This window comes from Pinus tabuliformis, chromosome 9 (genome assembly GCF_031772625.1).
Source record: "Pinus tabuliformis cultivar Carrire ecotype Pingquan chromosome 9, CPIR1, whole genome shotgun sequence".
In the NCBI taxonomy this organism is placed as follows: domain Eukaryota; kingdom Viridiplantae; phylum Streptophyta; class Pinopsida; order Pinales; family Pinaceae; genus Pinus; species Pinus tabuliformis.
Window position 1 is genome coordinate 1,702,333,898 of NC_142307.1, and position 26,986 is coordinate 1,702,360,883.

Here is a 26,986-nt window from a genome sequence, read left to right on the forward strand (position 1 = left end):
GAAGGATATATTATCTACTAGTATAGTTCTAGGATAATGATATCTTCAAATACATTGATAACACATTGTGAACGTATGTCAAACCTGTAGAGGTGATCAATCTTAGTAAGCACATTTTATTTGCTCACATTTATAAATATATAAATTACTCTAAATATATTCCCACACCCATTTCTATCACCTTTATATACATTGAATGGCTTCAAAACCTTGACAATGAGCACACCCCTACAAATGTACAAATTTCATGACATGATCATACATTTAAAGATTAACCCCTTCTAAAGGAACCCCAAAATGAGGTAGTAACTGAAGGGAAAGACCATGAAGGCTTAAAAAAAATCCTTATTAAGAGGAAAATGAATCGACAATCCATCCTCCCTAATAAAATCTAATAATAGACCAAATAGTGGTTGTGGAAATCAACAATGGAGCATTATTAGCAAGGAAATACTCCCTAGATCCCAACTCCTCAAGCCATTTTCCAATAATAGATCAACGAGAAACATGGATGAGTATAAGTAACATTTAGAACAATAAGTACATCTAAAGTGTGGGAATCTCAAATCTTAAGTGTAGATAGAAATAAGCATGGAAAATAGCAATTCTTGATGGATTTCCCTCCTTTGCAATGAAGAAAAGAAGAAAACACCTCAAAATTTTGGCAATACCCCAAAGAAACTATCCCTATGGAAGGGGTTTAATTTGAGACCTAAAATGGAAGATATTGACATGACCTTTATTGCCTCCCAATTCATTGAGGAATAAATCAAATCTCACTCTAAGGAGGAGTTCAAAAAACCATATTTCTCAACAATAAAATTAAGAGAAAAATGGGGTGGTATCAAACCAATAAGCTTGACCCTAAGAAAATTGGGAAGTAAAAAAGATCGTTGAATCCTACCAAATAAGAATCATGGAAGATTTAAGAGGAAGAGAGAAAGGAAAAGTAAAAATCCAAGAGGAGACTACATATATTATCAATTTGAGAAAATCCATGGACCTAGGGAAGATTTTTCTCCTTCCCATCAATAAATTAATAATGAAAATCATATCTCAAAACATTAGGGTAATTAAGTTTCAAAGTATGAAAAATATGCTTAAAGAAAGAATAAAAAGGAAAATATAAACCGCCTCTTCATGCAGGAAACAAAATAATTAGAGGATTATATCCATTCAATAACCCATAAGATTTGGTGGACCAACATGGCTATTGGGATAAGGCTCTCACAGAATTAGATATATTCTAGAAGCCAAGATCATTTAGGTCAAAAAACTTTGAGCCATTATATGATGGATATCAAATAAATTTAGAATTATTTCTTCCTATGCATTTGGAAACTTAATCAATGTATATTGACCTACTAATACTTTATAGAATTAAGCTTTTATAAACAACCTAGATTCTATTCCTCCATAATGGTATACAAACAATTGGGAAATATTTAAAAATGATGTCCTAATTTGGAGAAAAAAAATATGGCTTAGAAGAATACAGGGTGTCAACAAAAAATTGAAGCCATGATTATGAGCTTTAGTTAATAGATGACATCATTATTAACAGTATTTATGTTCGAAATAACAAGCATAGAGGAGCTCCTAATGTTGCAAAAATACTAGATCACTAGATACCTTAATAATCACTCTTAGACGAAGGAATTAAATAATATTTCATCATCCTACAAAGAACTGGATCTTATTACTATCCAATTTTATCCATTGCTAAGACCATTAAATATAAAAGGAAATTGGTCTCTCTTTCAGAAAATGTGTCTTACAAAAACCAATTTTAGATATATTGTCAAGGATTGGTGGGAACGTGTAGATGTCTAAAGGGGTACATGAATATAATTCTTTCGACAACATTTGATATTCTTGAAAAGAAAAGAAAAAAAATAATAATGGAATACAAGAAAATTTAGAAACATCTATATTGAGAAACAAGATATTGTGAGGATTGTGATCAAAACATAGGAATAACTTACGACCTTAAGCATGACATGTAGTCTTAAGAAGAATGAAAAGGATATCAATGACCAACTTTACATTACATGTTAGATAAGAATAGATGTACTGAAAATAGAAGTCATGCATTTATTGGTCGAAGGAAGTGGATAGTAAAACCAAATTGTGTATCAAATCTGCCTTGGAAGATATCAATAGTAACAAAATTGTGATCCTTAGTGAATTCAATGGATATAAACTCATTAATTAAAAGGACATGATAAATAATCTCAACAATTTCCTCAAGGATCTCCTCTTAGTAACCAACACTGATCAACAAGGTACCATTAACCAAATCACCAAACACATCCCCTCGCTAATTATGGATGAAAAAAATAGTTATCTTATGTAACCAACCTCTAAAGATATAAGTGGAAAAAGTTGTTAAAAGGAAGGCTCTCAATAAATATCTAAGGAAAAAAGTACTTCTCTACATACTTATTTTGTTGATTTTCAGAGATCATAGGGGAGGATATGTGGGATATGGTGGAAGAACCCCAATTCGTAGGGGCCTCAATGACACTTTATTACTCCCATTCTTATGAAACATTAGGAAAATAACCCTATTTAATGTGATCTATAAAGTCATTTAAAAAATGTTTATGAACTAGATCAAGAGTTGATTGGAATCATTGTTGCTAATCAGTTGATTGTTGGGTATGTGTTATATTCTTTGCATAAATAATCTTGTGTGTTATATGACGTGTTGGGCATAGCAAGGGGATTGTAAGGGGTTAGAAGCCCCATAGTGTGCGGATTTAGGGACATCACCCCCAAAAAATGTTTTTCAGTGATTTTTTTCATTTGTTTTGGAGGTTTTCAACAAAATTTTTTCTTTTAGTATTTTTATGGTGCATGGTGGTTCAAACCATGGTTTTATAATTTTGGATACTAAACTATAGTTGTATCCTAATCCAGGTTAAATGGATTAGTGATTTATGAATGATGTGAGGTGTACACATTTTATTGTAACAATGTGTTGACGGTGCTAGACCTGCCAACATGTCAGGGGATCTCCTTGGTAAGAAGTCCCAATTAGACCTCAGAACATTTGGTGTAGGAGTCCCAACAGTGGGTCATACGGTAATGCCTTGACCGCGATTTCACAAAGAGACAAGTAAGATGTCCCTGTTGGCAGCAAGGGTGTGACTGTTGAAGTGAGACAAGGAAGATGCATGAACGGTTCTAACACACGGAAAGTGTGGTGAGTGCGCCCCTTGGAAACCTGTAATAGTACTCGGCTTGGAAAGGAACACACGAGCAAAGATGCATCACCAGATGGAAAGCAGGTTAGCTAACAATCGAAAGTGATGGTTAAACCAATCAACACATTTCAGTAAGATTCATACATACTTATACAAATTAGTCCATACATGCATGCGTAAGAAAATAGATACATAAACCATTTAGAGTAAACAAGATAACTGGAATACTATATGACATATGCATGAAACATGTTGGCTCTGTTATATTAAGAAGTATAAGTTTCTGTCATACAATACATCCATGTCCAACCACTAGTTCCGATAGCAGAACGTTACAGCCACAACCGCCTGCTCCTCCAAAGAGATATAATAGCTCTGCGCAGTGAATAAGCCAAGGCACGTTACAATAATGTCCAATCTCTCTCTAAGATAGTCTTATCGGAAGCTTGGCTGACCAAAAGCCTTTACAATGAGTTATGAGGGACTATTTATAGCAAAGGGTGGGTTGGCCCTCGACATTACCATTTGTGACAGTTCATCTACCCTCATGAATCTTCATCTACTCTATGGCTGTTACATCCAACTATTGACACTTGAACTTACACCTGACAAGACGTTAAATTACAATGCACATGTACCCATGTGAGACAAAATGGCTTGAAAAAGCCATGCAAGACATCACTAACACTCAAACCATTGTGGTGAGGCCAACTCTTTGGCATCCTTGTGATGGTTGATGGTGGCGAATTGATGCCAAGCTTGGTCGTCCGTGATGGTGTTTGTGTGCTCAATGGTGACATCTTGATGAAGCAAACTCTTGCCTCCGTTGCATCTAGGTACACTGAAATGGCTCCTCCATCCAATTCATCTGATAGCATGCGCATGGTCATCCTAGGTGTGATCGAACCAGCAACATGTTGATGCATAGTGTATGCGCTGATCTCCAAGCATGTGTTGGTGGCAGTGCGCATTAACTTGTCAAAATACATTTTCAGCTCCAATTGGACTTGCTTCTTGTCTTCACCTCGGTGAGTGTGCCAAATGGGTGGGATCGCATGTGTGCGTACAATGACATGCATACTGTTGAATTCCCTTGCATGTGATCAATAACACTACTCACCTTGTCTTCTCCGTGCCAGCTACTGGGATGGATCTATAACTTGTATGGGCGCAGTTTCATTCATCTATGCATGTTGTGCCCCCTGCTGTACCTGTTCTTGCTGTAACTCATTCTCTTGTTTATGCAGCTCATGTTCTTCCTTGAGTTGTTGCTTCAGCACATGCAACTCCTTCTCTGTTCTATTATCTGCCTTCGCACGATCTTCATGTCGCACCATCACCTCATAGCCTCAATCTCCAAAGCTTCTTCCATCATGAGCGGATATGCTTTGAACTTGCAGCTTTGCTCTACCTCTATGATGTCAAAAACCTTCCTCTTACATTCATCGCGCGCAGGTGTGCTGCCTTCTGCTGTTGCTGATGGTGCTGCTCGCTGTGATGTAGTTTCCATTGATTTTTCTATCCTTGTCCATGAACAACTTGATGTCTTCATGGAAAGGCAAGCTCATAGACACTTGGTTGACTGCGTCCCCAGTTGCGCTCTTAATAGCGTCTTTCACTCTGCTCACCTAAAGGCCATTGTACTTGTGCTGCTGAGAGACAGAAAAACACCTGTGGTGCCTGGAGATATAGCAACACTCATGGAAAGCAATATGTCAGTTGAAAACCAAAACAAACTTGAGGACTGACTCGCAACATACCTGTGTGATTGATTGTGAAGGTTGCACAATTTCTGACGGGAGATTGGGAGACTCACAACCAAAACTGCTCAAGGCATAGTTTGGGCTGTTAGGAGGCTAACTGACTGCTGGAACTGCGCAATGCACAGTCCAGCTTGGCCTGCTGAGGACTAAAGCTGTGCAATGCAGAATTTTAGTCAATCGTTATATGAAACCAAAAAACTGCATTGCATAGTTTCTGGGGCTAGCAGGACACTGCCTCCAAGAATTGCGCAATGCAAGCCCAGAGGTCAGTGTTGGACCAGACTTATGCAATTTATGGAGGGAAGGAAGAGTCTTCGCTTCCAGAAATGCTAAGTGCTAGCCAAACAGGGAACGGTCCGGGCCAAGGTAACCCAGACCGACCGACGGGCGACTAAAAACATGAGAAGTCTGGATGCATGGTGAGATGAGTGCAAAAAAGAGTGAATGATCATTCATGCAAACAACACGTGTAGGATTGAGAAAATGAGAAAGTGTGCCTTTGTGTGAAGCGAGTCGCCGCAACGACGATTGTCCGTGCAAAACAGTGTCATGCATGCGAGAGCAGTGAGATGCGAGCGAACTGAAATGGTGCTTATACAAGCTAACGTACATCAAAATGACAGCAAGCGCTCACTGAAATCAAGCAGACAACACTCACACAAAGCTGAACACAAAAAGCGATAGAAACACAACGTAAGACATGAAAGGCGGGCTTACCCCAAGACAACTGAGTTGAATGTGCTGACGATTAATAGATGCAATGTGGGATGTCAGAGCTGGAAGGTTGATGTGAGGAATGAGATATGCAACATCCAGTTGATGAGTTTTGATAAAATCGAGGTTGTGACACGCATGCCACAAATCTAGGAAAAGCGACATTTGGTAGGTAGGGAAAATTTTAAGTATGGAAATTTATCTTGAAGTTTAGAAACCTTGGCGAATCTCCTAGTTCATCATATGCAATCTATAAAATGTTTGACAATATTTTTGCACAAAATATTCAAATTTATAGCAATTTTATACAATCTCTATATAAAATTTTGGCGATTATTAAGGTGAAATAAATTTATGCTATAAATTTTGGGGAATAATTTTTAGAAAAAATGGGAATTAGCAAATCTTTTTTTTGGAAAAATCATGGAAAATTAGCCCACCTACGAATATTAGCCCCTAAAATTTTCCTTGTTAGTAGGAGGTTTCTGAAATGATCCTTGCATGTAACCTCCATCTGCTAAAAATAGATCCCTAAATCAAGGGATGACTTTGCATGCTTCCTTGGGAGAAGCAGTCCATGCATGCAAATCATTTTTTCTTAGTCTCAGAGGGAACTGATCAACCCAACTGCACATGCAATAGTCTGCTCAGCTGAGGGGAAAAAAATGCGCATTTTTGGGAGGGAGCTGGGCTGGCTGCCCAAAAGGTTTGCACAATTTATGGGCTGAGTGTTGGGTCCCTATAATACTAGTGATTACCCCATTACTATTGTAGTTATACCCCTTATTTATATTGTTGTGCCCCTATTACCCCCATATTGTTATTTCTGTGCCCCATAGAATCCCTCTATTGTTATTTTTGTGGCTTTATATTATTATTGTTAGGTCGGCTGGATTATATTGTGACTCCTTAGACTCCTATATATAGAAAGGAGGTTTTGTCATTTGTATCATCCAAGAATTGTTCATTTATGTAATGTAAAGGAGGTTGCCCCCTCGAAGAGGCTGAATTCTAAGGCGTTGATCTATCTTTTCTATCTTTTCTTGAGCTGGTTTCATAACATTTGGTATCAGAGCTTTGGATTCTAGGGTTTCGCTGCTCCAAACAGGTCATCGTGGCATTTTCGCTATAACTTTTTTTCTGTGACGTTTCAGAAGTCGCAAAAAAAACCCATTTGAGAAGAAATCGCGCTGAACCTTGGGTCCGAATTTCAGAGCTTTTTGCGCGATATTTGCGGAGATATGATCTGAGGAAGTTGGTCTTTTTGCAGACTCCTGAATTACATTCAAAACAGGTGACCTGGGGAAAATCGTCATAACTTTCTCTCTGGGGATCGGATTGAAATTTCGTAAGAAGGTACAGAAAGAGGACGGACTGTAGTTTCTTGTATATCTTTTTCAGATCCAAAGGTCGAAAATTGTACACGTGGCACTTCATACAAGTTCGCTCTACTGAAAGTCTATAATCAGGTCACTTGGGAGATTGTGCATAACTCTTTCTTGGAGAATCCAATTTGGATCAGACTGTGGCATTGGAAAGAGGACACAGAGAGCTACTACAGGTCACAATTTCAGAACTAGATGATTGGAAAGTACAGAGATACATCAGAGGCAATATCAAGCTCCTACAAAGTGAAAAAAGGTGTGTAGATTTTTTTAAATTTTTGCTTAAGCTTGGTTTGAAAATTTATTTTGAAGGAATTCAAAGGGCATAGTAGAGCATTATTATCGGTAACTGATGCCCCGAGGAAAGAAAATGCAAACACCTAGTAAGGAACCTGAAAGCTCTAGCATGACTCATGAAGAAGAGGAAGAAATGCTACATGATATATCAAAATTACAAGACCAAGTGCAACAAATGTCCCTTGCACAAAAAGGAACAGAATCTAAGATGGATGGTTTAAAGAAAGATGTAGAAGCTAAGATGGATGGTTTAAAGAAAGGTGTAGAAGCTAAGATGGAATGTTTAAAGAAAGGCGTAGAAGCTAAGATGGATGGCATGGAAGCTAAGGTGAATGGCATGGACGCTAAAATTGATGGCATGGATGATAAGATGGAAGAATTGAAGATAAATATGAATAAGTTGCTACAAGAAATGGTCACTAAGGGTGAAAGAGTACTAAAGGAAACTCATGATGAGAACAAAAGAAATGTTAATCATGATTCCATAGACTCTAATGTTGGATCGAAGACTCACCATGTTCCAAAAATCGATATGAGGAAGTTTGATGGCAAGGATCCCGCCACATGGATATTACAGATGGAGCAATTCTTCGATCTCAATAATGTGCAAAACACACAAAAGGTACGTATGGCAACTTTATATTTGGAACCAAATCAGTTTGTATGGTATCAATGGCTTTGTTCTCGTAAACAATTTATCACTTGGGCAATTTTTACGGAAGAATTGATAGCACATTATGAGGATACAAAAAGCAACACTTTTTTTAGCCAATTGATAAGTCTCAAACAAAAGGGTTCAATAATGGAGCACATTGAGGAGTTCCAAAAATTGAACATAAGGGTAAAAGATATTCCAGAGGAGCATAGGATTGATGTGTTCATAGGGTCTTTAAAGGATAATATCCAACATGATGTTCGCCTTTGGGAACCTGATTCATTAGAGAAGGCATTCAGGTTAGCAAGAAAAATGGAAAGCAAAATTATGGCAACTAGGAAGCATACCACTCACAACTATAAAGACGGAAGTGTTGTTGCCCATAGTCTTCCACAACCTACAAGGTTGACACCACAACAATTGGAAGAAAAAAGAGCAAAAGGGCTTTGTTACAATTGTGATAGCAAATACACAAAAGGTCATAAGTGTGCTGAGAAGAAATTATTCTACATAGATTGTGAAGAGGAAGAAGAAAAGGAGCAAGAAAGGTCAAAAGAAGAGGATATATTCCAGGAACAAAGCCTAGATGAAGAACAAATAAATCCGACCATATCTTGTAATGCATTGGCGGGAATTACCACTCCTCAAACCATCAAGATAGAAGGACAAATCAAGAAGAAAAAGGTAATAGTGTTGATTGATTCAGGAAGCACCCACAATTTTATTCATTGTAGGGTAGCAAAAGAATTGAATTGCTTCCTATATCCAGCACCAGAGTGTCAAGTGATGATTGCAAATGGAGGAACAATAAATTGTTCTGGAAAGTGCCATAATATCAAGCTATCCATGGGAGAATATGTATTGACTAGCCCAATGCTTTCCATTCCAATGGGAGGTGCTGATGTTGTACTAGGAGTCCAATGGCTACAATCCTTGGGTACAATAGCTTTTAATTTTCAAGAACTTTTCATGAAATTTTCTGTGGAAGGAAAGGAAGTTGAATTAAGGGGTATTGCAGGGAAACCAGGAAAGATAATCAGCTCTAATGGCATGACAAAGCTTCTAAAAAAGGAGCAAAGAGGTGTAATTGCACAATTATGTTCGCTAGATGTTTCCACATTGGAATCATCTATTTCTCCAGATCTCCAAAAAGTCCTGGACAATCATTCCAAGGTATTTGAGACTCCCAAAGGTCTCCCACCTATGCGTGATCATGATCATGCTATTCATCTGATTCCAGGAAGTGTTCCTCCAAACATCAGGCCGTACAGATATCCCTATGTCCAAAAAAGTGAAATTGAACGTATGGTTGCAGAAATGCTAGAGGCTGGTATAATTCAACCGAGTCAAAGTTCTTTCTCAGCTCCAGTAGTATTGGTGCACAAGAAGGATGGATCATGGCGCATGTGTCCAGATTATAGGGAGCTCAACAAGCTCACTATTAAAGATAAGTTCCCCATTCCTGTCATTGATGAATTACTGGATGAATTGCATGGATCAATTTACTTCACCAAGTTGGATCTTCGTTCAGGATATCATCAAATCAGAATGAAGATTGAAGACATTCCGAAAACGGCATTTAGAACTCATGAGGGTCATTATGAATTTTTGGTCATGCCTTTTGGCCTTACCAATGCACCTTCAACATTTCAAGGTTTGATGAATTCAATTTTCAAACCATTCCTTAGAAAATTTGTGTTAGTATTTTTTGATGATATACTAATCTACAGCAAGTCTTGGAAGGATCATGTTGAACATGTTGACAAGGTGCTACAACTATTGGAGGAGAAACAATTATATGCAAAAAGATCCAAATGTTTCTTTGGAGTCCAGGAGGTGGAATATTTGGGTCATATTGTATCTCATGAAGGAGTTAAGGTAGACCCTAGCAAAATTAAAGCCATTAAGGAATGGAAAATCCCCACATCCATAAAGCATCTGCGAGGATTTCTTGGGTTGACAGGGTATTATCGCAAGTTTGTTAAGAATTATGGGAGAATAGCAGCACCTCTAACAACATTATTGAAGAAAGATTCATTTTCATGGACTCCGGAAGCAACAAAGGCCTTTGAACATCTTAAAGAGGCAATGTGCCAAGCACCGGTCTTAGCTACACCGGACTTCACAAAAACCTTTATTGTGGAATGTGATGCTTCAGGAAATGGAATTGGTGCTGTTCTAATGCAAGATGAAAGACCCATTGCTTTTGAAAGTCGTCCAATCAAGGGAAAGTTTTTAAGCAAAGCTATTTATGAGAAGGAAATGTTGGCAATACTCCATGCACTTAAGAAATGGCGACCCTACCTAATGGGAAGACACTTCAAGGTAAAAACGGATCATGATAGCCTTAAATACTTTTTAGAACAAAGATTATCCTCTGAAGAGCAACAAAAGTGGGTCACAAAGATGTTGGGTTATGACTTTGAAATCATCTACAAAAAAGGGAAGCAAAATGTGGTGGCAGATGCACTCTCAAGAAAGGATGAGGATGTGGAAGCATTGTTGTGTGCCATTTCTATTATCCAACCAGATTGGATAAACGAAGCAAGGGAGGAATGGAAGAATGACGAAGAAGTGTGGGCACTTATTCGAAAGCTACAACAAGATTCCAGTACTTCTGATACATTTAGCTGGCAAAATGATTCGTTATGGTACAAAGATCGCTTATACCTCTGTAAGAATTCCCAGCTAAAACAAAAGATTCTTATGGAATTGCACACTTCTCCCTTAGGAGGGCACTCAGGATTTTTAAAAACTTACCACAGGGTTAAGAAGGAATTTTTTTGGGATGGCCTTAAATCAGATATTCAAAAGTTTGTGGCGGAATGTTTGGTTTGCCAACAAAATAAAGTTGAAACAATTAAGACACCGGGTCTATTACAACCTTTATCCATTCCAAGCCAACGTTGGGAGGAGGTTTCAATGGATTTTATCACAGGTTTACCCAAGTCTGAGGGAAAGAGTGTCATCATGGTGGTAGTTGACAGACTTACCAAGTATGCACACTTTTGTGCATTATCACATCCATTTAAAGCCAGTACAGTTTCTACTGCATTTATGGAAAAAGTTCAAAAGCTACATGGAAACCCAAAGATTATTGTAAGTGACAGAGATCCCATTTTCACTGGAAATTTTTGGACAGAATTATTTTCTTGTCTTGGTACTCAGTTAGCTCATAGCTCATCTTATCATCCTCAATCTGATGGGCAAACTGAGATAGTAAACAAATGTTTGGAAGGATATCTTCGTTGCTTTGTATCTGATAAACAGACACAATGGGTCAAATGGTTGCCTCTGGCTGAATGGTGGTATAACACTTCCTTCCATACAGCAACAAAAATGACCCCATTTATGGCACTTTATGGGTATCAACCACCATCCATCACATCATATTTAAGAGAAAATTCTAAGGTTCAGGCAGTGGAACATCACATCGAACATCAACAACAAGTCCTCCAACTCTTAAAGGATAACCTCGTGTTGGCACAAAATAGAATGAAACAACAGGCAGATCAACATCGCAGTGAAAGAAGTTTTGATGTAGGTGATTGGGTATTCCTACGGCTACAACCATATAAGCAAATGTCCCTAAAGCAAGCTAAGAAGGATAATAAATTATCACCAAAGTATTATGGTCCGTACAAGGTGTTGCAAAAGATTGGTACTATGGCATACAAATTGGAGCTTCCTGCAGCTTCTCGATTGCACCCAGTTTTCCATGTTTCATGTTTAAAGAAGGTTATAGGCGACAAGCTCCCAGTTCAAACAATATTGCCAGAACTTGACGAGGAAGGAAAAATTATATTGGAACCGGAAGCAGTCACAGAAACAAGAACTCGACAGCTACGAAATCGATCAATTTCAGAGTATCTTATCAAGTGGAAGAACTTATCCGCTGAAGATTCCACATGGGAGGATGAGAATTTTATGCAGAAGTATCCAGAACTACTCAAGCGTTGAGGACAACACTTTTTTGAAGGAGAGGGGCATGTTGGGTCCCTATAATACTAGTGATTACCCCATTACTATTGTAGTTATACCCCTTATTTATATTGTTGTGCCCCTATTACCCCCATATTGTTATTTCTGTGCCCCATAGAATCCCTCTATTGTTATTTTTGTGGCTTTATATTATTATTGTTAGGTCGGCTGGATTATATTGTGACTCCTTAGACTCCTATATATAGAAAGGAGGTTTTGTCATTTGTATCATCCAAGAATTGTTCATTTATGTAATGTAAAGGAGGTTGCCCCCTCGAAGAGGCTGAATTCTAAGGCGTTGATCTTTCTTTTCTATCTTTTCTTGAGCTGGTTTCATAACACTAAGCAACTGACTACTGCTCAGAATTGCGCAATTTATTGGTTGAGAAGCTCTGCTGGGAGGAATTATGTAATTTTCTCAGTGAACAGTGAGAGGTAGATTTGCGCAATTTTGGAGCCCAATAGTCTGCCAGACAGAATTGCGCAATTTATGGAGGGAAGGCTGGTTCCCCTCCAGAATTGCACAATTTCTTGACAGAGTTGCTCAGCCTGAAGCTCGATCAAGTTCGGAGAACCAGCCTTTGAGGGTGATGCAACAAGCTCTCATGGACAAACTGTCATTCTGCAAGAAAATCATTGAAGCTTGTGTACTTGACAAGGTGATACATGCTGCTATGAAAGGTTGGTATGGAGACTCCAAAAAGAAGCTAAGGAAAAATTTTGGAGGGTGGTTGTAGCCGCTACAACACTTGGTGACACACTAGTAGAGCTCTAGCTCTCTAAATGGACCTTGTTTGTGAAAAGCAAGTCTAACACCACCAGAAGCATTGTTCAATTCTTAGCTTGTCTTGGTTTTCACACTTGCTTGATTGTAAGATATAGCATCTGCCAAGCTCTTGGTTGATTGAAACACATTCCAAGCCAAGGCAACATAGTTGTTTTGATTAGGGTTGAGGAGTATATTGGTGCACAAGCAGTATAGTCGTCAGAGTCTTAGTTTCATCTCTGGTGTTGCTCCGCTGCCAGTAGGCCTGGACAGTACCCTAGCAGAGTCACGCAAGAACAAAAGCATCACTTCACTGCAAGCGAGCCTGTTTAGTACCGCGATGGAGTTACTTGCATCACCTCTCTGCATAGGAAGCCTTTCTCTTCTTTCACCTTATTCATTTTTCATTTTTTTCTTTTTTTCTTTTTGTTACTTGTGCATAACACTTATTCATTTGAGAGGCGGAAGAGGAATCCTGACTTATTGAGAGCAGAAGAGGTTGTTCCTTCAGAGAAGTAGTTTATTATATACCTCTGGCATGCCTGTTAAGGTTTTCCCCCTCACCTTACTCTACTTGACTAAGCTGACAAGGGTTAACCCAAAAACAACCAACTAGAGAAGGTGACACTAGTTAGTGCGCAAGCATTGTGTTTTCACCAAGGTTCACTTCGAACAGTACGTATTTTCCATCGACGTATCATGGAATAAAAGTAACAAATTCTTCATACAGAGGCAGGATGAAAGATAACCAAGTAGTGATAGCTGCACAAGGCCTTTTGTACTTTACCCAGTTTGTTTCAAGAGTCATGCATGGTTTCATGCAAAACTAACCTATGAACAAAATCAAGCAAACAAACAGCAAAGTCAAGCACAATCAGAAGTAAATGTAAAAGAAAAGTGAGTAAGCAAACAAACAAACAAGCAAGTAAACACACAAAGAAGCAAACATGCATGCAAGCAAACAACTCAAAAAAAAACACTACTTATACTCCTAAGCTAACAGTGAATGGGTCATCTCATGTGAAGTGATACTTCCAATGCAGCCACCGACGCATTGGTTGACCCATGTCATTGAAGGCATAGTTCGAAAACAACACAACTATGCGAACCAGCAGATGTGAAAGATACAAAAATGAAAACAGACACACTACGAGCTTACAAGCGTCCATAAAACAAAAATGAGTGAAAGCGCATGACATGCACTCTGTGGACTTTCCATGGTTTTGTGCTACACTACATGCAGATATTGAGTGTATGCATTCCCTTGACCATGCCATGTAAGCAAATGTGAGAAAGGTAGACCACTTACGTTGCGCGAGTGTGATGGGATCATATAGTTCGAGTGGAGAAAGTGAAATCTGAGTGTTGGATTGTTCTTCAGTGCATACATATGAGTGATGAGGAGCCTTAGGTATTTGAACAATTTCTTGATTGGAAGTGAGACCAACCTCAGGACAGCGAGGGCCGGACATAACCATCAGCTCGGGCTGAAGTGCCTCGAAAGTCTGGGGGGTTTCGACTTTGTCGACAAATGGATCATCGTAGGCCAGTGGCTTAGACGGATTAACAATGAGTGAATCAACATCGTGATTAGATGATGAGGTAAAGAGATCATGACAACCAAGATCAGAAAACTTAGGATGTTGGTCGACATCCTCATGATTTGATGAATCACACCGAGGGGTAGATGAGAAGAAAGGATGTTCACCCTCTACGTTTCTGAAGAAAGCAGATGAAAGATCAAGTGGATTTTCAATGAATGATTGGTCCTCTCTGTTGTTAGGTGATGGAATGATATCCGGTGTGTCCTGCAAATGATCAATAATGGGTGCATCTGTGGATGGCGATGCACATGAAAAATCAGGGATGGTAGGATCATCAAGGATGTCAGGAAAAAATGGAGGAGGTACGGACAGACAGGGATGGTCCCCTACTACCGGTGGATGTTCAAGCTCCATGCCATACTCTTCATGAATGCCAGCGCATGTTGGTTGTGCAACAACGACTCCGTCGATAGATCGATCCTCACTCAAAACAAGTGTAGAGTCCGGAAAGGAAGAACAAAAGACAGTGTCATCCAGAGGATGATCAAAATATGAAGGCGGAGGTTGAGGTACAAAATATATGTGACGAGGTATGGGACTCACAACCAAGTTTGCGCAAAAGTTAGAAGGAGTGATGTTGAGAGGACGTGACGTTTAAAAAATGTGTGTTCATTCTCTCCCACATCACTCTACGATGGTGGAGCTATTTGATGAGGGGACGACGGATAGTCACTTGTGACAATGACTGTGTCCGTCAGCAATTGCGCATCTCCTTCACCGAAGTATGCTGAGCGGGGTTTGACCTTAAACTTCTTCTTGGGATGGAGTGATTTGTTAAGACAATACTTGAATCTATCCCAAAGATAGGGAAATTCCATTTGGCGCTTCGGAGCTTGAAACTATAAATCACGAGAGCGCTGCCAAAAATCCATAGGCAATTCATGCGGAGCCTTCCATTGTTGTAACAATTTTTTTTCAATATGTTCTGGATCAAAATGATAAAAGAGTCTTTAATGAGATTACAAAATTTCTCAAGTGAGTGCATGCTGTCAGCCCGTAGGCTGCACAACCACCGATGTGGAGATTCGCGATGTGTGTATGCAAGCAGCAAACTCGCATGTTCGTTAGAACATCCATCATCCTCATGAAGCAAGGCAAGGAAGTCATGTAAGAACTCAGGCCAGGCCACTTCTCCTTTACCATCATACATGTATGTGGACAAAAGATCAAAGAACTCCCTCATGATGGTGACATATTCAGCATGTGAAAAACAACGTGGAGGGAGTAGAGTGCAAGAATCCATGATAGATATGAAAAGGTTCAAAACAGGATGAGAGGACACAACTTGTCATCTGTCCCTCCTTCTAGCACCAGAAATATTGACAGTGCTGGACCCACCAACATGTCAGGGGATCTCCTCGGTAAGAAGTCCCAATTAGACCTCAGACCGTTTGATGTAGGAGTCCCAGCAGTGGGTCATACGATAATGCCTTGACCGTGATTTCTCATAGAAGCGAGTAAGATATCCCTGTTGGTAGCAAGGGTGTAACCGCTGAAGCGAGACAAGGAAGATGCATGAACGGTTCTAACACATGGAAAGTGGGGTGAGTGTGCCCCTTGGAAACCTGTAATAGTACTCATCTTGGAAGGGAACGCACGAGAAAAGATGCATCACCAGTTGGAAAGCAAGTTAGCTAACAATCCAAAGTGATGGTTAAACCAATCAACACATTTCAGTAAGATTCATACATACTTATATAGAATAGTCCATACATGCATGCGTAAGCAAACATATACATATACCATTTAGAGTAAACAAGATCGATGGAATACAATATGAAATATGCATGAAACGTGCTGGCTCTATTATATTAACAAGTGTAAGTTCCAATCATACAATACATCCATGTCCAACAACTAGTTCCGATAGCAGAACGTTACAACCACAACCGCCTGCTCCTCCAAAGAGATATACTAGCTCTGCGTAGTGGAGAAGCCAAGGCGCATTAGAACACTGTCCAAGCTCTCTCTAAGATAGTCTTATCGGAAGCTTGACTGACCAAAAGCCTTTATAATGAGTTATGAGGGACTATTTATAGCAAAGGGTGGGGTGGCCCTTGACATTCCCCTTTGCGACAATTCATCTACCCTCATGACTCTTCATCTACTCTATGACTGTTACATCCAACTATTGACACTTGAACTTACACCTGACAAGACATTACATTACAATGCACATGTACCCATGTGAGACAAAATAGCTTGAGAAAGCCATGAAAGACATCTCTAACACTTGGACCGTTGTGGTGAGACCAACTCTTTGACATCCTTGTGATGGTCAATGGTGGGGAACTGATGCCAAGCTTGGTCGTCTGTGATGGTGTTCATGCGCTCAATGGTGACATCTTGCTAAAGTGAACTCTTGCCTCCAATGCATCTGGGTACACTAATATGTATCCTCCATCCAACTCGTCTGATAGCATGCACATGGTTGTCTTGGGTGTGACTGAACCGACAACATGTTGATGCATAGTGTTTGTGCTAATCTCCAAGCATGTGCTAGTGGATGTGCACATCAACTTGTCAAAATACATGTTCAGCTCTAGTTGGATTAGCTTCTTGTCTTCGCCGTGGTGAGTGTGCCAAATGGGTGGGATTTCATGTGTGCACACAATGACATGCATACCATTGAATTCCGTGCATGCAATCAATAGCACTAGTCACCTTGTCTACTTCGTGCCAGTTGTTGGGATGGATCTAACTTGTACGGGTGCAATTTCATCCATTTGTGCATGTTGTGCCCCCTGTTGTACAAGTTCCTTCTGCAACTCATTCTCTTGTCTATGCAGCTCCTGTTATTCCTTGAGTTGCTTCTTAAGCACATGCAACTCCTTCTCTGTTCCATTCTCTACCTTCGTGTGATATTCATCTCGCACTGTCACCTCATAGCCTCAATCTCCAAAGCTACTTCCGTCATGAGTGGATCTACTTTGAACTTGCATCTTTTCTTTGCCTCTATGTTGTCAACAACCCTCCTCTTGCATTCGTCGCGTGAAGGTGTGCTGCCTTCTACTGCTTCTGATGGTGGTGCTTGCTGTGATGCCATTCCCATTGATCTTGCTATCCTTGTCCATGAACAACTTGATGTCTTTGTGGATAGGCAAGTTTATAGACACTTGGCTGACTGCGTCCCCAATTGCGCTCTTAACAGTGTCTTTGAATCTTCTCTCCTAAAGGCCATTGTACTTGTGCTGCTGAGAGACAAATGAACACCTATGGTGCCTGGAGACATAGAAACACTCATGGCAAGCAATTTGTCAGTCGAAAACCAAAACAAACTTGAGGACTAACTTGCAACATACTTGTGTGATTGATCATGAAGGTTGCACAATTTCCACCAGGAGGTTAGGATACTGACTACCAAAACTACACAAGGCATATTCTGGGCTATCAAGAGACTGACTGACTACTAGAACTACACAATGCACAATCCAGCCTAGCCTGCTGAGTGCTGAAACTGTGCAATGCACAATTTCAGTATGCAACCAACAAACTGCATTGCGCAGTTTCTGGGTCCATCAGGACATTGCCTCCAAGAATTGCGTAATGCAATCCTGAAGGTCACTACTGGGCCATACTTGCGCAATTTATTGAGGGAAGACAGAGCCTTTGCTTCGGGAAATGCACAGTGCTAGCCGGGTAGGGCACAATCCGAGCCAAGGCAGCCCAGACTGGCCGATGGATGATTGAAAACATGATAAGTCTGGATACATGGTGAGATGAGTGGAAACAAGAGTGAATGATCATTCATGCAAACAACAATTGAGGATTCAGAAAATGGGAAAGCATGCATGTGTGTGAAGCGAGTCATTGCAACGATGACCGTTTGTGCAAAACAATGTCATGCATGCGATAGCAGTGAGATGCGAGAAAAAACTGAAACAATGCTTCTACAAGCGAACATACATCAAAATGACATCAAGCACTCACTGAAATCACGCCAACATCACTCACACAAAGAAAAACACAAAATGCGACAGAAACGCAATGTAAGACATGAAAGGCGGGCTTACCCCAAGACAGCTGAGATGAATGTGCCAACGACTCCTAGATGTAATGCGAGATGTCAGAGCTGCAAGTTTGATGTGAGGAATGAGCTTTGCAGTGTCTGATTGATGAGTTTTGATAAAATTGAGGTTGTGACGCACATGCCACAAATATAGGAAATGCGACACTTGGTGGGATGTTTCTAAAATGATCCTTGCATGTAACCACCAACTGCTAAAAATAGATCCCTAAATCAAGGGATTCCTTTGCATGCTACCTTGGGAGAAGCAATACATGCATGCAAATCAGTTTTTCTCGGTCCCGGAGAGAACCGATCAACCCAACTGCACATGAAATAGCTTGCTCAGTTAAGGGGAACAATGCGCGTTTCTAGGAGGGAGTTGGGATGGCTGCCCAGAAGGTTTGCACAATTTCTAGGCCGAGCAGTTGACTGCCGCCCAAAATTGCACAATTATTGGGTTGAGCAGCCTTGCTGGGAGGAATTGCGTAATTTTCTCAGTGAGTAGTGATAGGAATATTTGTGCAATTTTGGAGCCCAGCAGGCTACCAGATAGAATTGCACAATTTCTAGAGGGAAGGCTAGTTCCCCTCCAGAATTATGCAATTTCTTGAGGGAGTTGCTCAGCCTGTAGCTGGACCAAGTCCAGAGAAACAACCTGTGAGGGGGATGCAATAAGCTCTCACGGATAGGCTGTCATTCTGGAAGAATATCACTGAAGCTTGTGTACTTTACAAGGCGAGACATGATGCTGTGAAAGGTTGTTAGGGAGGCTCCAAAACGAAGCTAAGGAAAATTTTTGGACAGTGGTTATAGCCACTACAACACAATGTAAAGAAGGATATATATGCTGGAAAATATTTTTGGTTTTCATAGTTTGGGTTTCTTGGGTAAAATATTTGTGTTAATGTGTGTGTGTTCCATAGCATCTTTTTTGTTTTTACTAACAACTAGTTTGTAAAAATTAACAATACAGGGTTAAAATATATAATAACTCACACCATGAATGTTGGTAGTAATCCATTCATGATTATTAGAAGCTTAGACATGTCCAAGAATTTTGATATACTCGGCTAGAACTTTATCTAGTAGATGCTTGAGGTTTCATATTTGGAGAAGTGTGGTCCATTTGGATATTGAGCATGATAAAAGAAACTTTCTTTTCCATTATTATTAATGACTTCCCTTCGAACATTTTCTCACGTGGTAGGGGTATAATAAAATGAGAACCCATCTCACTCTTCATCTTCTTTCTCATGGTGAAGGGCCTAAGTTGTAATCATACTCAAGCCAAGGTATTAGGGAAACTTAAAGGCTTCTCTTTCTCCTCTTTCATTGATGTCATCTACCATCTCTAGTTTGCTGATAACATAATTATGTTTGGTGCATAATTAAACCCTTTAACTTTATTTTGGACACCTTCGTCGTAGACTCTGGTGGACAGTTCAATTCCTCCAAATCTAGAATATTCCTTTTCCATACTTGAGATATTTTATGAAGACACATAAGTAAGATATTAGGTTTTGAATTAGTTATCTTCCTTCCATCTATTTTGTAATTCCTCTTATATATAATGTATGTTTAAATAATTCTTACAAGACACTTATGCTAAACTCATAAATTAGATTCAAATCTAGACCTTCAAACACTTCTCTCCGCAAATATGAATCTTATATCTTTTACTTATTAACCTTGGGAACTATAAAAAGGGTTCTTGAGGATGGCACTAAAAACAAAGAACTTTCCTTTATGGTTGGCCTTTAATGGAAAACAAGTGGCCTTTGGTTAGATGGTTAGATATATGCATCCCAAAAATCCATATGGGCTTGGTTTTACAAATATTGCAATCCACAATCTACTCCTAGGAGGTAATTTTATTTGGGCATGTATAAACTCAAATGACTTAGTTTGGGGGAGTATATAGTGAGTGAAATATGATTAATGGATAGCTGAGTAGGAACTACTATGAAAAAATAATCTCCCTAATGTCTCATTCATATGGAATAACAATAAATGAAACTATAGTTTGAATCATCCAAAAAATTCTAGGGACTAGAAAAAAAGCATGTTTTCTAGAAGATTAATTGCATTAGTTTTCTCCCCTAAGTAAAGTTCCATGCAAATAAAATTTCAAGGTAGAGTTGTGTGGAGGTAGGATGGGTAGATATTTTATATTATTGATACAAGAGAAAATCAAATGATTCTCACTACACAAATAATGAAAACATAATTCCTCATGGTCAAGCATAATACCTACTCAAGTCCAAGATGATCTATGGAAAACCTTATAAGTAAGAGGGATAAGTTGGAAATTAAGACAAGGTCCTCTATGTTTGGGATATAAAGAAAGTGGTGACTATAGTATGAATAATCCCACCAATTTATCTCTACCCCCTTCATGAACCTTTGGAAAACAATCCTTAACAACATATCTATAAAGGATATCCTTCACCCATAGTAACCTCCTTTCTTTTCTATATAAAAAAAAATAATTCTTGAGATCGTATAAAATATACAAGTGAAGGTACTTAGGTTCTTCTATATATTCCTTATGATAATCCAATGAAAAAATAGAACAGATTCTTAACTAGTTTAGCTACACAAATTGCTATGGGATAATGGATCTACCTTTTTAGTTCCACAAGTAGAAACAAATTATCTATGCTTGAGACTTAACAAATTAGCACTAGTAATCATTATCAAGTAAGATATCTAAATTGTGCTTTGAGCATCTATCCCATGATCCTAATATGGTAGGCAAGGAAAGAAACAAATAGTAGGATATTCAAAGTAAAATAAAAAACTATGCTTAAGCATTGGTTCTAGCTCAGAAAATCATCAAAGAAACTATATATTCTAGGGACTAGAGAGTGAAGAATCTCTCCATTAATATTGAAACCAATGGAATCATTAGTGCATCGATGGTTTAAAAAATTTAATCTTTTCCTCAAGGTCAATCCTCAAGGTTCCTCCATCCACTCTCAAACCCATTAATATCCCCTTCTAGTGGGCTTAACAAAGATGAATTTTAATGGTTCCTAGAATGATAATGTTCGGCCTACCAGCATCAATGGGATTTATATACATTTATAATGGTAAATAACATTTCTTCCTATAGATTTAGAGGAATAAACACTAATAACACTATAGAACTTCAAGTGCTTAAATATGGCTTTATCTTTACCAAGTAACTTAATTTTTCCATCCCTATCATTGATGGAGACTCACAAATTAATATAGAATCCCTTGAAATTTTCTACAAGGAATCCTCTAGGAAAATGTCTCTAACGATTAGAGATTATCTAGTGCATTAACCAAATTAGCCCTCAATGTCAAGCAACATGAATTAATCACTCCTAGTAACATTTGTAGAGAATAAAACAAGTTAATGTAATGTGAATCTTCATAGGTGATATAATAATATCCTACACATACATAAACAATAATGAGTTGCTAATAGAATCCAAACTTCTAGCCAAATTAGATATGGATGTCTTTCTATTAGTGAACATTATGCATGTTTCATAAACTCAAGTGACATTCTAGACAAATGGCACTAGTAATATAGGTGCAAGAGCCATGCATTTTTTAGAGGATAAATAAGGTATGGGAACTCTAGTGAGATTAACTAGAAGTAGAGTAAGATCCATACCTTGTAGCATAGGATAATCATGGTTGTATCATCACTTGGATCTATCTCTATGTTCATTATACCTTCATACCAATAAATTCCTAGGAAATCGTGGCTTCATTAAGCCTGAAGACCATAATCCATGATTGGAAAATCATCCTACAGATAATTAGATGCATGCCTTACGTTTGCATGATAGTTCAATGTGTTTGGTGGGAAAATGAATTTTACCCCTCTACATCTAGATCAATCATTTCTTTATCCCCTTACACTAAATCATTTCTGCTTTTTATTATCATTTGGTATACCCTTCACTCCTTTGCTTTAGTTTCTCTCTTTTGTTTTTAATTCAAGGTCTATGTGGTGTCATATTTTGGCTTATAGTTCTAGTCTATCATATAATCAATAGATTCTAATTTGTGAACTCATATTCCTTCCTCCATTGTTAGTCACATTCTCATTCTTATATAAGAAATCCTAGATCTACATGAAGGGAAAGGAATGGATTATAAGACTTGCACTTTCCCAACCAAAGGAAGAGAGAGATAGGCCCACATATTCTTCTAGATTGTAGTCCAATTTGAGGGGTGATATATGAGCACAACCAATAATGATATTTGTCTCCCCTTCTCATTCTTATAAAGAAGCCATAGGCAAAAGACAAGCCACCACTATCAATGCAAGTAAGAAATATGCATAGTGGGGAACTTGCCAAACTTGACATCATTATAGTGATTCTAAAATCCATAATGAATGTCAACATATAGTGGCCTTATATGAATTTTGAATTTTTTTTGGTGAATTTCTAAACAAGCCACAAGCTTCCAAGTATGTGATCATTTCTAGTGGAGTAGGAAGAAAAATGCAATATATGATTAGTTGTGCCATTTGAAAATTCCCTATTATGTATTCCTTAAAGGTATAACTTTCACCGTGGGTGAGAATGCACCAAATGCTAAAGGGAGCAATTAGTTTCTCAAACAAGAGGCTAAAGGCTTCTTCACCATGGTATTTTTTTTACATAGAAGATAGTGAAACCATATTTGAAGGAGGCCCTTACTTTCTTAACTTAGCAAGTATGTGCACACAATTCTAGATCAAATGGTTACATCTTAACAAGGAGGATTTCTCAAAATACCCATTGTGAAGGATATATTATCTACTAGTATAGTTCTTGGATGATGATATGCTCAAATACATTTACAACACATTGTGAACTTATGTCAAACCTATAGAGGTGATCAATCTTAGTAAGCACACTTTATTTTCTCACATTTGTAAATATATAAATTACTCTCAATATATTCTCACACACATTTCCATCACCTTTATATACATTGAATGGCTTCAAAACCTTGACAATGAGTGCACCCCTACAAATGTACAAATTTCATGAGCATGATCATACATTTAAAGATTAATCTCTTCTAAAGGAACCCCAAAATGAGGTGGTAACTAAAGGGAAAGGCCATGAAGGCTTAAAAAAAATACTTATTAAGAGGAAAATGAATCGACAATCCATCCTCCCTAATAAAATCCAATAATAGACCAAATAGTGGTTGTGGAAATCAACAAATGTAGCATTATTAGCAAAGAAATACTCCCTAGATCCCAACTCCTTAAGTCATTGTCCAATAATAGATCAATGAGAAACATGGATGAGTATAAGTAACATTCAAAACAATAAGTACATCTAAAGTGTAGGAAGCTCAAATCTTAAGTGTAGAAAGAAATAAGCATGGAAAATAGCAATTCTTAATTGATTTCCCTCCTTTGCAGTCAAGAAAAGAAGAAAATGCCTTAAAATTTTGGTAATACTCCAAAGAAACTATCCATATGGAAGGGGTCTAATTTGAGACCTAAAATGGAAGATATTGACATGACCTTTATTTCCTCCCAATCCATCAAGGAATAAATCAACTCTCACTCTAAGAAGGAGTTCAAAAAACCATATTTCTCAAGAGTCAAATTAAGAGAAAAATGGAGTGGTATCAAACCAATAAGCTTGACCCTAAGAAAATTGGGAATTAAATAATATCATTTAATCCTACTGAATAAGAATCATGGAATATTGACGAGGAAGAGAGAAAGTAAAAGTAAAAATACAAGAAGGGGCTACATATATTATCAATTTGAGAAAATCCATGGACCTAGGGAAGATTTTTCTCCTTCCCATCAATAGTTTAATAATGAAAATCATATCTCAAAACATTAGCATAATTAAGTTCCAAAGTAAGAAAAATAAGCTTAAAGAAAGAATAAAAAGGAAAATATAATCCACCACTTCATGCAAGAAACAAAATACTTAGAGGATTATATCCATTCAATAACCCATAAGATTTGGCAGACCAACATGGCTATTGGGATAAGTTCTCAGAGGCTCTCAGAGAATTAGATATATTCTAGAAGCCAAGATCATTTAGATCAAAAAACTTTGCGCCATTATATGATGGACATCAAATAAATTTAGACTTATTGCTTCGTATGCCTTTGGAAACTTAATCAATGTATATTGACCTACTAATACTTTAGAGAATGAAGCTTTTATAAACAACCTACATTATATTCCTCCACTAATTGTATACAAATAATTGGGAAATATTTAAAAATGATGTCCTAATTTGGAGAAAAAAATATATAGCTTAGAAGAATAGAGGGCGTCAACAAAAAATTGAAGCGATGATTATATGCTTTAGTTAATATATGACATCCCTATTAACAATATTTATGTTGGGAATAACAAGCATAAAGGAGCTCCTGATGTTGCAAAAATACCAGATCACTAGATACTTTAATAATCACTCTGAGACGAAGGAATTAAATGATATTTCAGCATCCTACAAAGAATTGGATCTTATTACTATCCAATTTTCTCCACTGCTAAGACCATTAAATATAAAAGGAAATTGGTCTCTCCTTCAGAAAATGTATTTTATAAAAACCAATTTTCGACATATTGTCAAGGATTGGTGGGAATGTGTAGATGTCCAAAGGGGTACATGAATATATGTTTTCCACCAAAATTTGATATTCTTGAAAAGAAAAGAAAAAATAATAATGGAATACAAGAAACTTCAAAAACATCTATATTGAGAAACAAGATATTGTGAGGATTGTGATCAAAACATGGGAATAACTTATGACCTTAAGCATGACATGTAGTCTTAAGAAGAATGAAAATGATATCAGTGACCAACTCGACATCATATGTTAGATAAGAATAGACGTGATGAAAATAGAATTCATGCATTTATTGGTCGAAGGAAGTGGACAATAAGACCAAATTATGTAACAAATCGCCCTTGGAAGATATGAATAGTAATAAAATTGTGATCCTTAGTGAATTCAATGGATAGAAACCCATTAATTAAAAGGACATGATAAATAGTCTCAACAATTTCCTCAAGGATCTCCTCTTAGAGCCAAACACTTATCAACATGCTTCCATTAACCAAATCACCAAGTACATCCCCTCGCTAATTATGGATGAAAAAAATAGTTATCTTATGTAAACAACCTCTAAAGATATAAGTGGAAGAGGTTGTTAAAATGAAGGCTCTCAATAAATATATAAGGAAAAAATTACTTCTCTACGTACTTATTTTGTTGATTTTCAGAGATCATAGGGGAGGATATGGTTGAAGAATCCCAATTCTTAGGGGCCTCAATGAAACTTTATTACTCCCATTCTTATGAAACATTAGGAAAATACCCTACATAAAGTAAGGAAAATAAACCTATTTAACGTGACCTATAAATTCATTTAAACAATTTTTATGAGCTAGATCAAGAGTTGACTGGAATCATTGTTGCTAATCAGTTGATTGTTGGGTATGTGTTAGATTCTTTGCATAAATAATCTTGCATGCTATATGATGTGTTGGGCATAACAAGGGGATTGTAAGGGGTTAGAATCCCCATAGTGTGCGGATTTAGGGACATAACTCCCCAAAAAATGTTTTTGGGTGATTTCTTGCATTTGTTTTGGAGGTTTTCAACACAATTTTTTCTTTTCGTATTTTTGTGGTGCATGGTGGTTTATACCATGGTTTTGTAATTTTGGATACTAAACTATATTTGTATCCTAATCTAGGTTAAATGGATTAGTGATTTATGAATGATGTGGGATGTACATATTTTATTGTAACAATGTAAAGGAGGATATATATACTAAAAAATATTTTTGGTTTTCATAGTTTGGGTTTCTTGGGTAAAATATTTGTGTTAATGTGTGTGTGTTACATTTCATATTTTTTGTTTTTATTAACAATTCGTTTGTAGAAATTAACAATATGGAGTTAAAATATACGCTAACTCACACCATGAATATTGGTAATAATCCATTGATGATTATTAAAAGCCTACACATGTCCAAGGCTTTTGATAAACTCAGCTAGAACTTTATGTAGTAGATGCTTGAGGTTTCATATTTGGAGAAGTGTGGACCATTTTGATATTGAGCATGATAAAAGAAACTTGCTTTTCCATTATTATTAATGGTTTCCCTTCGAACATTTTCTCACCTAGTAGGGGTATAATCAAATGAGAATCCATCTCACTCTTCATCTTCTTTCTCATGGTGAAGGGTCTAAGTTGTAATCATACTCAAGCCAAGGTATTAGGGAAACTCAAATGATTCTCTTTCTCCTCTTTAATTGATACTCTCTACCATCTCTAGTTTGTTGATAGCATAGTTATGTTTGCTTCGTAATTAAACCCTTTAACTTTATTTTAGACACCTTCCTTATAGACTCTGGTGGAAAATTCATTTCCTCCAAATCTACAATATTCCTTTTCCATACTTGAGATATTTTATGAAGACACATAAGTCATATATTAGGTTTTGAATTAACTATCTTCCTTCCCTCTATTTTGTAATTCCTCTGATAGATAATGTATGTTTAAATAATTCTTACGAGAGACTTAGGCTAACCTCAGAGATTCAAATCTAGACCTTCAAACACTTCTCTACACC

At 37.7% G+C, this 26,986-nt stretch overlaps 1 protein-coding gene across 2 annotated transcripts in view; it reads right to left on the reverse strand.

Moving 5' to 3' along the window:
* Positions 1-26,986, reverse strand: part of LOC149155446 (zinc transporter 11-like) — a 149,419-nt gene that overhangs the window by 11,387 nt on the left and 111,046 nt on the right. The window lies entirely within an intron of this gene.